Source organism: Odocoileus virginianus, chromosome 3 (assembly GCF_023699985.2).
Source record: "Odocoileus virginianus isolate 20LAN1187 ecotype Illinois chromosome 3, Ovbor_1.2, whole genome shotgun sequence".
In the NCBI taxonomy this organism is placed as follows: Eukaryota; Metazoa; Chordata; class Mammalia; order Artiodactyla; family Cervidae; genus Odocoileus; species Odocoileus virginianus.
Window position 1 is genome coordinate 95,527,870 of NC_069676.1, and position 14,049 is coordinate 95,541,918.

Consider the following 14,049-nt stretch of genomic DNA (forward strand, 5'->3'; position numbering starts at 1 on the left):
TCTTATCCTTTCTGATGATAACCAATAAAACTAGAAACAGACCATGGGGAGATGCTTTGGAAAACAGCTACTTAGAAATTAAGGACCATTATTGTATACAATCCATGAAAAAGGGAGAAAAATAAAACTGAAATTATAAATTATCTATAAAGTGTTGGCAAGGCAAATACTTTAATAACAAAACCCATGAGACCCAGCTAAAGCAATATGCAGAGAAAAACTGATGGCCTTAAATTCTTTTATAATGAAAAACTAGCTTGAGAGTAAGTTTAAATAGATAATTCACCTTAAAAAATGAAGAAAACAGCAGTTAAATCAGCGAAAAGAAAGATTAAAGATAGAAGCTGAAATTTATAAAATAGGTCAAATAACAATATAAATGAAATAAGAAACCATTTACTTGAATATCTATTAAAATGGATAAGCTCATGGCAAGCCTAACTACAGACTAAAAACTACAAAAGTTATATATTATTAGAAAGTACAAAGAAAACATTTTAGATATTATTATTTTTACCTCTGTTGGTATATTTTATAATCTTGAGGGAATGATGATTTTCTAGGAAATAACTAGCTATCCAAATTGACCTAAAAAGATATTTTAAAAACTGAACAGACCACTAACTATAGAAGACACTAAAAAGGTGAAAAAAAAAATACATATATATACACATACACACAAACTTTTAAAGGTAAGAATTATTTAACCAAGAATAGACTGAGAATGAGTAAAAACATGACAGAAAAAAGACTAATATGCCAAATATATGAAGGGGTCCCACAGACTACTGAGAAGGCAAGCCACCCAAAAGCGATGAAGGGTATTCGTTTTAAATCAACAGAACGGAAAAAGCTTAAACCCTGTTAATCATCATAAAAAAATAAAGAGAAAAAAATAAGATACCATATTTTTAACCCATTAACATGGCAAAATACATTAAAAAAGAGCTATAATAGACCTTATAAGGATGAAACGACATGGGCAGGCTCATACGTTGCTGGTGGAGAATGCACTGCCATAATCTTTTTAATATAGTTATCTGGAATTATCTTATAAAGTAAAAATATTTGTATCCTTAAAACTGTGGGAGATCGTTCTATAGAATATTATGCAATCAAGGGAAGTGTTAGTCGCTCAGTCGTGTCTGACTCTTTGTGACCCCATGGACTATAGCCCGCCAGGCTCCTCTGTCCATGGGATTCTCCAGGTAAGAATACTAGCGTGGCTAACCGTTCCCTTCTCCAGGGGATCTTCCCGACCCAGGGGTCAAACCCATGTCTCCCGCATTGTGGGCAGATTCTTTACTGTCTGAGCCGCCAGGGAAGCCCTTAGAATACTATGCATTAAGTGTAAAACTCAGGTGGGTCTGTTGTCCTGCTTAGAAGAGCTGTCACCATGCATGAGGTGAGAGAGGCAAGCTGCAGAGTCCTGTGCAGAGTGTGACCCTGTCTTCATAAAAACAGACAGCAAAATGTCTATCTATGTGGGTCTGTTTGAATATACATTCTTGTACGAGTGTGGAGGAAGTTGGGAAAGGGCACTTTAAGCTTGTAAACTCTGGTTCCTTTGGAGAGGCAGTGGAGGAGTATGACAACAGATTTTCTAGTATATACCCAAGTTATCTTATCATTAAAAGGACGTCTATTTTATAGTTGCTAAAATTCAACAAAGAAGCAAACAATATCACCAAGAAAAAGAATGCCAACAAAAAGAACCATCTACTTTCTTGGTATAAACCCCTAATGTTCTAGAAATCTCTAGAGGGGTTTTCCACACAATGCCTCTAATTGATAAATTTTTAATTCCTATTTCTCTGCTTTGCAACAGTGCTGTTAAGAGAGCCGGATTAATGAAAGAAATTAGGAAATTTGGTACACATTTAGAAACAAATAGAGCCAAATTTGTAGGGGGTCATTCTTCTTTTATAGTCACTCTGAAGATACTTGCAGAAGGCAACCATGCATCTCTTTCCACATTAGCAAGAAAAGTGTTGCTCTTTGCACTTATTAGCCCCCAGAAAAATCCTCTTTCTTTCACTTATTTTCAGATTTATGTAGTCTGAATTAATATTTCAAAGCCCTATTCAAGAGGAACATTTGGAGCCATTCCACATGAATGTTGTATTCTTTAAGCAGAAGTGCAGAACATACTCTTTCCAGGCACAGATTGCTTTTCACAGATAATGTTTTCTACTTAATCGTGTATAAAGGGACAAATCTGATGTACACATTTAAGGCATGGCTCTGTCATAGCATGCAAAAGTCACCCCATCCAGCAAACCTCAGAGCATTTTTGAAGAGGAAAGTATTTAAAAACAGGGAGTACATTGCCTCTGTACACCGCATCGTCCTCCCAACTCAGCTAAGCCAGTATTAAATGAAAACATTTACCATGGCAACATCGATTTACAAAGGGCAAATGATGTTTCTGCAAGATTAGAGTACTTCCTCTCATGGATCTCAGAGGTGCACACAGTTAACACTTTAACACCCTTATTTAATAATTTTATGTAAGACTGAAGAAACTTTAATAGATTATTTTTAAATATTTTAATTTGGAAATAGAATCCAAAACAGAACAACAAACTCTTAACAAAAGCTGAAGTCAAATTCAATGCAGGCAGAAAGATACCACTACAATATTTTAGTCTTCACTATTTATGAAAATAAAAGTTTTTTGTTTTGTGGTAAGCTGTACCAAATGGTTAAATCATTTGCTTCCAGCAGAATGGTCCTTTTGCTATGAAGATGCAAATTCTGTTTACCTTACTGTTTCTCCAATTGATATTGTTAGTTATAATATTTAGCCTCCCCGTTTTGGGACATGTTAAAATATTACATTCATCTCCTTAATATATTTTCATAAATGCTAAGGCAGTCTTCACAGATATTTTACTGTTGTGGTTTCATCTGCTTGTCTTGAGCTTTAAAGGCAGACACAGTAGATGCAAGAAAGAAGATAGATTGGTAGCCTGGGCAAATGCAAGAAAGAAGTGATTGTAGTGAGGTCAAACAACTTTAGAAGTTAACTAATAGTCTCTGTATTGTTTTTCTGCAGTCACAACTGCTCCATAATACAAAATGGGGAAAATTGTGCTCAAGGGTGAGGAAATTAAGTTCCTGCCCTGAATAGTTCAGAGTTGAGAGTGAAAAATTTATCTTACTCAACATGAATTCTTTGACTCTGCTAGGGGTATATACTGTTCCATCTTCTACCTAGAGTTTAGTTAATCAGCCCAGTAAGCTTGGGTCTAGAAGCCCACGGCTGTTAGGCGTAAGGGGACTTTTAGCCCAATCAATTGTAGCAAGAGTCAGTTGAAATAAATAAGGTACTTCACACAGTTACTGCCCACAGTATTCTCTTTTCACTTCAGTTTGTGGTGACCTATAAACCTTCTACAATAGCCAAAGAAATTTGAAGTGCCACTGAAGCAAATAAAAGCCAAATCTAGCACTCTTTTAATGCTTCCAAGTCTGCTGCTATTGGAAGACTCCATGTCATTTATTTCCTCACTTCCCACAACATGTATTCCCCAAGATTAAAAAAAAAACACATGTCAGTTGTCCAGAAAAAGTTGACAAATATGTGAGTCCAAGATTGTTTTCTTGCATTTTTAAAATAAAATGTCTAAAACCTATATATTATGGTTAAGAACTTTATAGAGAATAGAGATTTGCAAACCTGTGAATCACTATGATATGAAGGAGGACATTAATTAAATTGAATGATCTAGAGTCTTCATTGTGATAGTTCAAGAAATCATTGATTTAGAATGAGTTTTTTTAAGTATATTTGAAGCTACTAGTGAAATCCAAGAGTATTATTGAAAATATATAAGTATTAGTAGAGTTAACTCAGGCATATATAAAATTTTATAGAAATTTTGCTCAAATATTGAAATGTAAACAATATTGAAATGATTTTTTCAACTCTTCCTTTTCTAAATTTCTGTCTGCCAGACCATTTTCTGAAACCGTTTTTAAACATAAAAGTTTTATAAAATAATCTGACCACCATTTTATTATATTTTATAAAATAATCATTGTAATACCCATGTACAGCAATCACTATAATGTACCTAACCTATTGTTTAATGCAAATGAATAAACTAGCCTTGTTAGCCAGCCATTATTTACAGTATTACTTGTGTGGGCCTGTGGGAGAAATCTGAATTCCATCTGAGTATTAATCACTAGAGGAACAAATCTCCATTTCATGACTCTTCACTGAAACATCATCTCCACCTCTATCATTCTTCAGAGATACTGTCCAGTTCCTTAAGAGGAAAGACTTACCTGTCTTGTTCATTATTCTGTTCTCTGAGCCTAACTCTGGGAGGAGGCGAGGGTGGGATGTTTCAAGAGAACAGCATCGAAACATGTATATTATCTAGGGTGAAACAGATCACCAGCCCAGGTTGGATGCATGAGACAAGTGCTCGGACTTGGTGCACTGGGAAGACCCAGAGGGATAGGGCGGAGAGAGAGGTGGGAGGGGGGACCAGGATGGGGAATACATGTAAATCCATGGCTAATTCATTTCAATGTATGACAAAAACCACTGCAATGATGTAAAGTAATTAGCCTCCAACTAATAAAAATAAATGGAAAAAAAAATTTAAAAAAACAAACAAACAATGCTGTATTCCAATAAAGATTTGATTTTTTTTTTTTTAGAAAGGAGGGAAATTATCTCCATATCAAGAATATTTCCTGTTCTTGGACACACACACAAGCATAACACCAGTGACTGTAGTATTTTTTGTGTCTCCACATGGATCACGGCTTAGGAGTCCCCTGCTGCTGTACTTTCCATATGGAAGAAGTAGTCTGAAGTTCAATGTTTTTATTTTAACTACTACCTAACTTTTTATTCCTTCATGATATTTTCATTTCTATCAATTTATTTGAGATATAATTTAGTTAAAAATAAACATTCACCAATTTTAAGTCCACAATTAGATGAATGCTGGCAAATAACATGCAGTTGTGTAACTGCCAGGACGACAGGATAAAGGACGTTTGCATCGCCCTAAACATCCCCTCATGTCCCGTCATTCCCCCTCACATGCCTTTCTTCATCTGCATCCTGTATCCCCTGGCAACTGCTGATGGTTCCGTCACCGGTTTAGCCTTTTATGGATATACATATAGAGGTGACACAACAGTGTGTAGTCTTTGGTATCTGGCTCCTTTCACTTAGCATGCTGCTTTTGAGATTCATCCACGACATTGTGTTTATCAGTAGCTCATTTTTATTGCAAGTCGTAGCTGTGGGGAAATCTGGATTCTAATTCAGGCAAGACTGGCTCTAGACCTGGTGCTCTTAAATCATTCCATTATGTTATTACTGATTTTCATTCCATGCGATTTTCTTAATCATCTCTGGTCATGCTGTTCTATTCAGAAATCTTCAACAACTCCTTATTCTGATCAAATATACTTCCTAGTCCATTTTTTTTTTTTAATTCTCTGCCCTGTGGTCCCCATCTGAATGACTTTTCCTCTTATTTCCTGATTTCCTTTTTTTCTGAGTTCCCTATTTTCTACCACACTCAGCCTGTTTATTATTCCCACCAATAGATGCCTTTGAATCCCCTGACGTTATTCTTTCTGCTTATTGTAATTTCTTTGCCCTGCATCTTCACCTGTTTTTTTTTTTAATTTCCATTTTATTGTCCTTTCAGAGAAACCAGTATTTCTTTCAGTCTTTAAGGACTTGGATCCTTACATGGGCTTTGGTGGAGGACGTGGGGCTGCACCCAGAGGTCTAAATTGGGGTGCAGGTGTTTGATCCTTCCGGGCTTCGCAAGAGCGATTCCTGACTACCTTGCTGTGAATGGCACAATTCAGGCAGTAACGTAGTTTCACATACAGCTTGGGAAGCCCATGGGCGTCAAAAAACACTCGCTTCAGAAATGTCCCTGATGGCTGCGGCCTCTACGATGTTCCGAATGAGGGACTTCTTAATGGCCTTATCCTTGGGCACGTGTCGGCACAGTTGGTGCCGTGAATAGGCTGCACATGGCCGCGGCCCTTTTTCGGCACGGCCATTGTTCCTTCTTTTCTTGGTCATCTCGGAAGCGCGGAAGCAAGAGAGGCCTTCTTCCCCTAGTGAAATCTTGCCTCGTTAAAGTACAGAATCTGGGTCCCTTTCCCCCTGAATCTGACTGATCTCCTCAGAGAAATCTGATCTAGTGCTACAGTAATTTATACTGTTCTTATAAACCTATTGTATTTTCACTTGCTGTGATTCATTCTCATGTTTTAAACCTTTCCTGCTAAAAGGAAGCCTCTCTGAAAGTAATGACTGCATCTTATTCAATCTTGGTGCATATTTTTGTCAGTTAATGCTCATGCTGAGCAAACAAATATAATCTACATTGAAAAGCCAGCTCATAACCTCTCCTACAGACAAGATAGTATTTTCACAGTGTTTTATATCATGTCTTGCACATGAAAGGTACCCAGTGAATATTTGTTGGTTAATAGATCGTCCTTGAATCTGTGCCTAGCTGTTTTCTTCTGCTCTTGGCGACATGTAGGAGAGCAAGTAGGGTGCTGACCCCTATGATATACTAAAGGTTGTCTGTCTCGCTAAGGCTATATCCCCAGTTCCTTGCAGAGTGCCTAATAAATGTTGAAGAATAGGTTGTGTTCTTCGGTCAGGGCACAGAGCACATTGGCAGGCACAGCTTGATTCAGTAGTTAAATATCTCTTCTCCTTGCTTAAAACGGTTGGAACCACATTAGGCTGTTTACCTCCTTAATGGTCTGTATTCTAGGTGTCTGCAGTTCTTTTTGTTTCTTCTTTGGCGATGTATTCCAGACTTTTGCCTTTCTGTCCTGAGCCAGTGACACTGGCCTTCTTTATTCCCTGTCCTCCGTTCCCGGGTCTTCGCCGTATCCTTGCTGTTGTCTCTCCCCTCCCTGTTTGCCCTGGGTGACGCCTTCCCAGCTTTCAGATCTCAGCCTAAGCATCGTTCTCTTGGAGAACCTTTCCTCACCATCTCCCCCGTCTCTCCTCCCCACTCCTGCCTTTCAGAGAGCTGTCATAGCTCCCACAGCTCCTCCTGCCTCTGTTGCAGAATATCCTTCACAACTGCGATTTTACCTTTGCCCATGTCATTATTCCGTTCATAGCTTTCTTTCCTCATCAGACTGCAGACTGTGGGAGAGAAGGAAACACATCTGTCTTTGCTCACCTTTGTATCCTCCAGGTCTCGTCCAGGTCACTAACAGAAGCCTCAGCCTGCATTTGTGGGATAGATAGATTGTGAACGTATGGCGGGATGAATGAGTGGATTTCCACTGCCACTCCCCCGTTAATGGTTGTTTTTTAGTCCATAAGTCATGTCTGCCTCTTTTGTGACCGCATGGACTGTAGCCTGCCAGGCTCCTCTTTCCAAGGAATTTCCAAGGCAGTAGTACTTGTTTGGTTTGCCATTTTCTGCCCTGGGGGATTTTCCCAACCCAGGGATCAAACCTGTATCTCCTGCGTTGTAGATGGATTCTTTTACTAGTGAGCTACCAGGGAAGCCCCTTCCTGTTACAGACATAACCTGATTTGATAGCAGCCATCTCCTGGTTTGGTTCCAGACTCCGCTGCCCTCCCCCTCCCACTGTATCCTCATTGCTCATCCTCAGTTCCATCAAAGTGTTCTTCCTAAAAGACTACATTCGTGGTTTTATGCCCCACATCTCAACTCATTCACCTTGACCAACATCACATCTGAACAGATCAGATCTAAATTCTCATCACCCAAGCTCTTTTATTATCTGGCTTAATTCAGATTTATCCAACTTCCTTTTTCAGAATTCCCTAAAATGTCACCTTTGTGCCTGTTTGTCCATTCACCAGCTTATTTCTGCTTCCACCACGCTGACTCCCCTCTCTGGGTTTTCTTCAAACGCAATTTTTCAGCTCAGGTCTTCTTCTTACCTTTGTTTATCTGACGTCTTCCCCTTTGAGAGACTCTGCTTCTCTGCTCAGGGCCTCTCAGGTGCTAAGAGAAGACTTGGTCCCTTCGTTTTGTTTCAGAGCTTCCGTTTGGTCGTTTTTTAACATGTTAAGAAATGCTGAAGCATTTGCATTGTATGCCACATGCTCCCCTGGCCTCTTTCAGCATCCTTTCCACTCCAGCCTCCCCCGGGCGACTGACCTTTATGGGTGCCATCCATCGGCTCCCCGGCTCTCTGGCTTCTAGCAGGCTTCGGTCAATGGAGGGAACTGGCAAAAGACGGGAAAGCAATAGGGTGACATCAGAGTATTTATTTTCTTGGTTCCTTTTCTTTATTCGAGATTTATTTTTGTTTATTTTTTGGCTGTGCCTGGTCTTAGTGGTGGCATGTAGGACCTAGTTCCCTGACCAAGGATGGAACTGAGACCCCCTGCTTTGAGAGCGTGGAGTCTTAGCCACTGGACTGCCGGGAAAGTCCCCGGCTCCTTCTCTGTTGAGCAACAGGTTGACAGTGACTAGAGTTCTCTCCGTGTCATAGCTATGTCATCTCCTACGGTAACAGTTCCTGGGTTTGGAAACTCTCCTTCTTCTTGACTTACACGTCTTTGAGTGGTAACCGCTTGGTGCTCTATAAATCCCTAGGGTGTTTCAAGCTCCCTTGCCTTACTTCTCTTCACCCAGCCCGCGGCTGTGTCCTTGCTTCTTTGGCTACATGCTCTTCAGTTGCCCTCTTTATTTGTACCTTCTGCTTCCTAAGGGAGTCTTGACTGATACATCTTAAGTATTAAACACAGAAAACTAATGCTTCCGTTGTAGAAATCATGCCTTGCCGCCTGCCATATACAGTGCCATTCACAAGAAAATGACAAGATCTGTAAAATAACGTTAACTCTGTGCTTCACAAGTGGTAAAATCTGGACGTGAGTTAAAAGGTGTAAGATAAGCGTCCCCTTGTTTTCTTGTCTGTATCTCCCACTTTCTGCTTAATCGTGTTAGGAGAGAAGAACCTCTGAGTCTTGGGCCCAGCCAAGGGGGCCTTCTCTCCTGCACCCTGACAGGTCCCATCTGGAACCAGATCACCCTTTCTTTGAACTCTTTATTACTCATCTGGGCCTTAACCCAAAGCGCAGCTCAGTTCAGTGGCTCAGTCCTGTCCCACTCTTTGCAACCCTGTGGACTGCAGCACGCCAGGCCTCCCTGTCCCTCACCGTCTCCCGGAGCTTGCGCAGCACCTTCCCTATTTCCCAGTGCTGAGCTTTGTTCCCTTCGTTAGCTTCTAAGAAAAGAGCTTTTCCTTTCAAATTTTATGTCCTAGGAGCAGAATATAGATAGAATCAGTTTGCTGGCTGTTACATTAATTGTTGGTAGGTTGGTATCAAAGATTCTTGGGGACAAACTGTATCTTCTAGTTTTAAGCATTTTAATAGAAAATTTCTAATATATACAGAATTGAAGAGCTTGTATAATGTACCCATATGTACCCATCAATGATTATCAACACATGGTCATTCTTGTTTTATCCATATTCCTCTACTTGATTCCTCCCCAGCGTGCGCGTGCACACACGCACACACAGACACACACACACAATTATTTTCAGGTATCTCCTAAACATCATTTCATTTCATAGTACTTTGTTATGTATTTTCAAAAGGTGAATATTTTTTTTTTTTTTGGTTTTTATTTATTTATTTATTTATTTATTTTTATTAGTTGGAGGCTAATTACTTTACATCATTACAGTAGTTTTTGTTTTACATTGAAATGAATTAGCCATGGATTTACATGTATTCCCCATCCCAGTCCCCCCTCCCACCTCCCTCTCCACCCGATCCCTCTGGGTCTTCCCAGTGCACCAGGCCTGAGCACTTGTCTCATGTACCCAACCTGAGCTGGTTATCTGTTTCACCCTAGATAATATACATGTTTCAGTGCTGTTCTTTTGAAACATCCCACCCTCGCCTTCTCCCAGAGTCCACAAGTCTGTTCTATACATCCGAGTCTCTTTTTCTGTTTTGCATATAGGGTTATCGTTACCATCTTTCTAAAGTCCATATTTTTAAATGTAATCACAATCACCATTATTACCATTATATCATCAAGTATCTAGTCAGCATCAAATTTCTCTGATGGTTCATATTTTTAAATGTAGGTTTGTTTGCATCAGACTTCAAATGTGGTCCGTATGGTAAATCTCACTGCTCTGTCTCTTTTAGGAATCTTGAGATTCCGTTGTCTCTTGTTTTCCTTTAGAGTACTTGTCCTAAACGTTTCCTGCATTCTAGGATTTGCTGGCTGCTTCACTAAAGTATCATTTGGCATGTCCCTCTGACCTTTGTGTGCTCATACTGATACATCCGAAGGCTTGAGCAGATTGAGGTTAGGGTTTTGGCAAGAATATTTCATAGGTGATGCTATATAGTACCAACAGAAAGCATATAATGTCTGATTGTCTCTTCTTACAATGTTATTATTAAGGTAGGAATTGTGAGATTGATTAATCCACTGTAAAGTTGCCTATCAACTTTTCATCTATGGTTTTAGCAGCTGTGGATGTTTATCATTGCCTAGGTTCATTAGAAGTCACATATCATGAGTATTCTACTTCTGTCATTCCGCTTGCATTTGTCATTGGAAATATTTCTATAAATTATAGAAAGTTTCCACTGTAAACTATTTGATCACTCTTGAATTCAGTTTATGTTATTTGTAGTTTATATTCTATAAACTGCTGGATACAAAAGGTTAAGTTTTCCTTTAACATCAACTAAGGGCCACTGACTATATAAACCTAATTGTACATTGATGATAACTTAGGATTAGTTAGTTTTATTGTACTTATCATGCTCTACATTTATATGAGTGTGTATATCTGAGAAAATATAAGAAAACAAAGCTGAATTTCATTGTAAAACATTGAATCTACTTTTTCATTTGTGTTAGGAAGTTTCCATACTGACTTAAAGAAGGATGCACTGAAGTGCTATCTTTATGTTTATAATGTAAAATAAACTAATGACAAGTAAAAATGTATTTGGAAAATGGACATTTGCAGTTTCTACAGCTATTTGGTTCATTATAATAATAAGTCCATTAACTTTATGACAGGGGTTCACCCCAGGGATTTTCAGTGCAAAGAAAAGTCAACCTTTGTAGCATTATTCCTTGTCTTGAATTATTAATATTGTCTTTTGATGGAAGTTGGAAAATTACAGTGGTTAAATTGGGTTCAAAAAAGCATAAATAAAATTCTTGAGGGGAAAAAATGAGTCAGTGCTCTGGAGCTATTTTTGTAGAACTAGGTCCTTTATGAAAGGTTATTAGTGATGTAGCATGGCAGACCTCAGCAGACTAATTCAGCCAGCATTTGCTGCAGATCTAGTGCTAACGCCAGGTGGTCTCTGGGAATACAAGCAAGGATAAGTCAGGGTTTCGACTCTAAAACACAGTCCAGCAGCAGGAGACAGACTAGCAAACAAGGAGCCTCATTGTGATGGCCTCATGTTAAAATAGATGTTAATGAAGTCAAAAGGAAAAGCAGAGAACATTCCAAAGAATACTTTTATATTGGATTATATAATTCCTCTTAGAAGTTCAAGGCAAAGGATGCAAATCTGTTGTAATGTTTTCTTTATGAGTTGGAAGTCTAAAGAAAATGAATAAGTCACGGAATTGCTATAAGGGAGGTGGAGAGAAGCAGAATGGCTTGATCGTTATATTTAAATATATGACTTCATCCATAAACATAAGTACCCTCTGCCGATTATACCTGTTATTTTGAAGAAAGGAGTTCAGTTTTCAGAAGGGCACAGTTGCCTTTATTTAATTTAGATTTGAACTGGCTTTCCATGTCTCATTTCCCTTGAGATTGTCAGGCTTGCCGAACTGGGAATTTGTGTTTTATCCATCCGTGATCCCTATATCTAAATGCCTTGTTGCATCTAGTTAAGAGATGCAGCAGAAAATGTGTAATTGAAAATACAGCTTTTGACTTGATTATTTTATTAGACAGGAAGACACAGTTCCGAATATTCGGAACCATTGCGGATGAATATGTTGAAATGGCCCAAGTGGCCTAAAGATTATCTACTTCGAGTTAAATTTAGAATTATGAAGGTTTTGATTCTGCTTTCAGAAGTGTGTTTCTCAAGACATATTGGGTGCCTGCACCACATATATGTCCTCCCTTTCTTGCTAACAGAACCCCAGTTTTGTTCCAGCATTGGCCTCCCCTGGCCCAGAAAATGAATCTTGATTAGGCTTCCCTTGCAAATGATTGGTGTAGAGACGGGCATGTGAGACCGTTCTGGCCATTTAGGTGTGAAGGAGATTCTACTGGAGGTGAAGTGCTTTGGGGAAAGTTTTGCTTTTGAAAAGGACCTTAAGGAAGAGACTCTCCCTCTGCTGTCCTTTGGGAATTGCTTCGTGAGACTGTGATACTGGAAGCTACTGTGGCCATCTTGTGACTGTGAGGAAAGAATTCTATGGGTAGAAAGCAATATGTTGAATATGGCAAGGCTGGAAGATGGAAAGAACCTAGCTCCTTGAAGATATTGCTGAGCTGCTGCATGAAATTACCATTCTTACATCTATGCTACTTCTGGACTTATTACGTGAAAGCCTACATCTCTGTTAGCTTAAGCCATTGGCTTTCTGTCATTTGCAGATTTATTCTTAGTGATGATTAGCATTTGATTAGACCTCCTACATGTGACTGAGGTGGCATATATTTGATTTACTGTGGCTTTTATGAGATGTCCTGATGACTGTATGCTCAGTCCACTCTAAGGGAAAAAGGATTTCCTCCTATGTGTTGCTGTATTGCTTACCTGAAAATCTTTGCACCAATTTTAAGTGCCACACCAATAAAAAAAAAAAAAAAAAAACACGAATCATCTTTCAGGCCAAAAATTCTGCTAAGAGGTGCCATGAGTACCTAAAAATATTTGAGCTTTGTAAGATGATTTGCATATTTTACATCTTTTCTTCCTCAAGAAACCAATCAGTCAGTCTTGGACTTTGCTGATACCAGTTATCAATACATAAAAAAAGTAAAAACATAACTAATACATTAACTTATAAATTATTACTTGCTTATGTGTGAAGCAGTCTGAATTTGTACCCTAGTCTTCAAGTATGCATAGAAAATAGGATTTTAATTTTTAAAGTTGATCTTACCTTCTTCAGCCCCTGACCCTCTGGGTAGCAAGGGAAGAAAGCCTTAATAGTATCAACTGAAGGTATCCCATTCTCTTTGGGATCAAGACAATCTGCTCAACTTTTGATTAGGCTGTTTCCCCCCTCCCTTTTTTATTTGTGAGGGTAATATCTGAGTGTACAGGAAAGGGGTGATCTTGTATGAATGGCATTGAACAGTGAGAGATCCCAAATGAACAGGGCCTACGGACTCTGTTCCTTTTATTGGTATGAGCTCTGGTACCTCATCCGTGACTATGAAAGTAATTTTTCCTTAACCAGACACCTCCTTTTCTCTCCTCCTCCTGCCTGGAAGGGTACCCTGCTGTGTCGTGTTCTCTCTTTCTTAGCTAGCATTTGCCCTGCCCCGTTTCTCGGGGCCGTGATAACAGAATGGCTGCTGGGGAACCAGATGTGGTTTACTGGGGAGAGGAGTGGGAGCCAGTGAGTCGGTCATTCACTCAGTCACCTCCGACTCTCTGCAACCCCACGGACCGCAGCACGCCAGGCCTCCCTGTCCATCACTGACTCCCGGAGTTGACTCAGACTCGTGTCCATTCAATCGGTGATGCCATCCAGCCATCTCATCCTCTGTCTGTCTTCTTCTCCTGCCTTCAGTCTTTCCCAGCATCAGGGTCTTTCAGATGAGTCAGTTCTTCACATCAGGTGGCCAAAGTATTGGAGTTTCAGCTTCAGCGTCAGTCCTTCCAATGAATATTCAGGACTGATCGCCTTCAGGATGGACTGGTTGGATGTCCTTGCAGTTCAAGGGACTCTCAAGAGTCTTCTCCAACACCACAGTTGAAAAGCATCAATTCTTCTGCACTCAACTTTCTTTATAGTCCAACTCTCACATCCATACATGACTACTGGGAAAGCCATAGCTTTGACT

The 14,049-nt window shown here is 39.5% G+C and overlaps 1 protein-coding gene and 1 pseudogene across 8 annotated transcripts in view; one reads left to right on the top strand and one right to left on the bottom strand.

Moving 5' to 3' along the window:
* PAM (peptidylglycine alpha-amidating monooxygenase) overlaps positions 1 to 14,049 on the top strand; it is a 314,353-nt gene that overhangs the window by 155,272 nt on the left and 145,032 nt on the right. The gene's annotated exons all lie outside the window — the stretch shown is intronic.
* On the bottom strand, positions 5,728 to 6,076 carry LOC110134395 (small ribosomal subunit protein eS26 pseudogene; annotated as a pseudogene).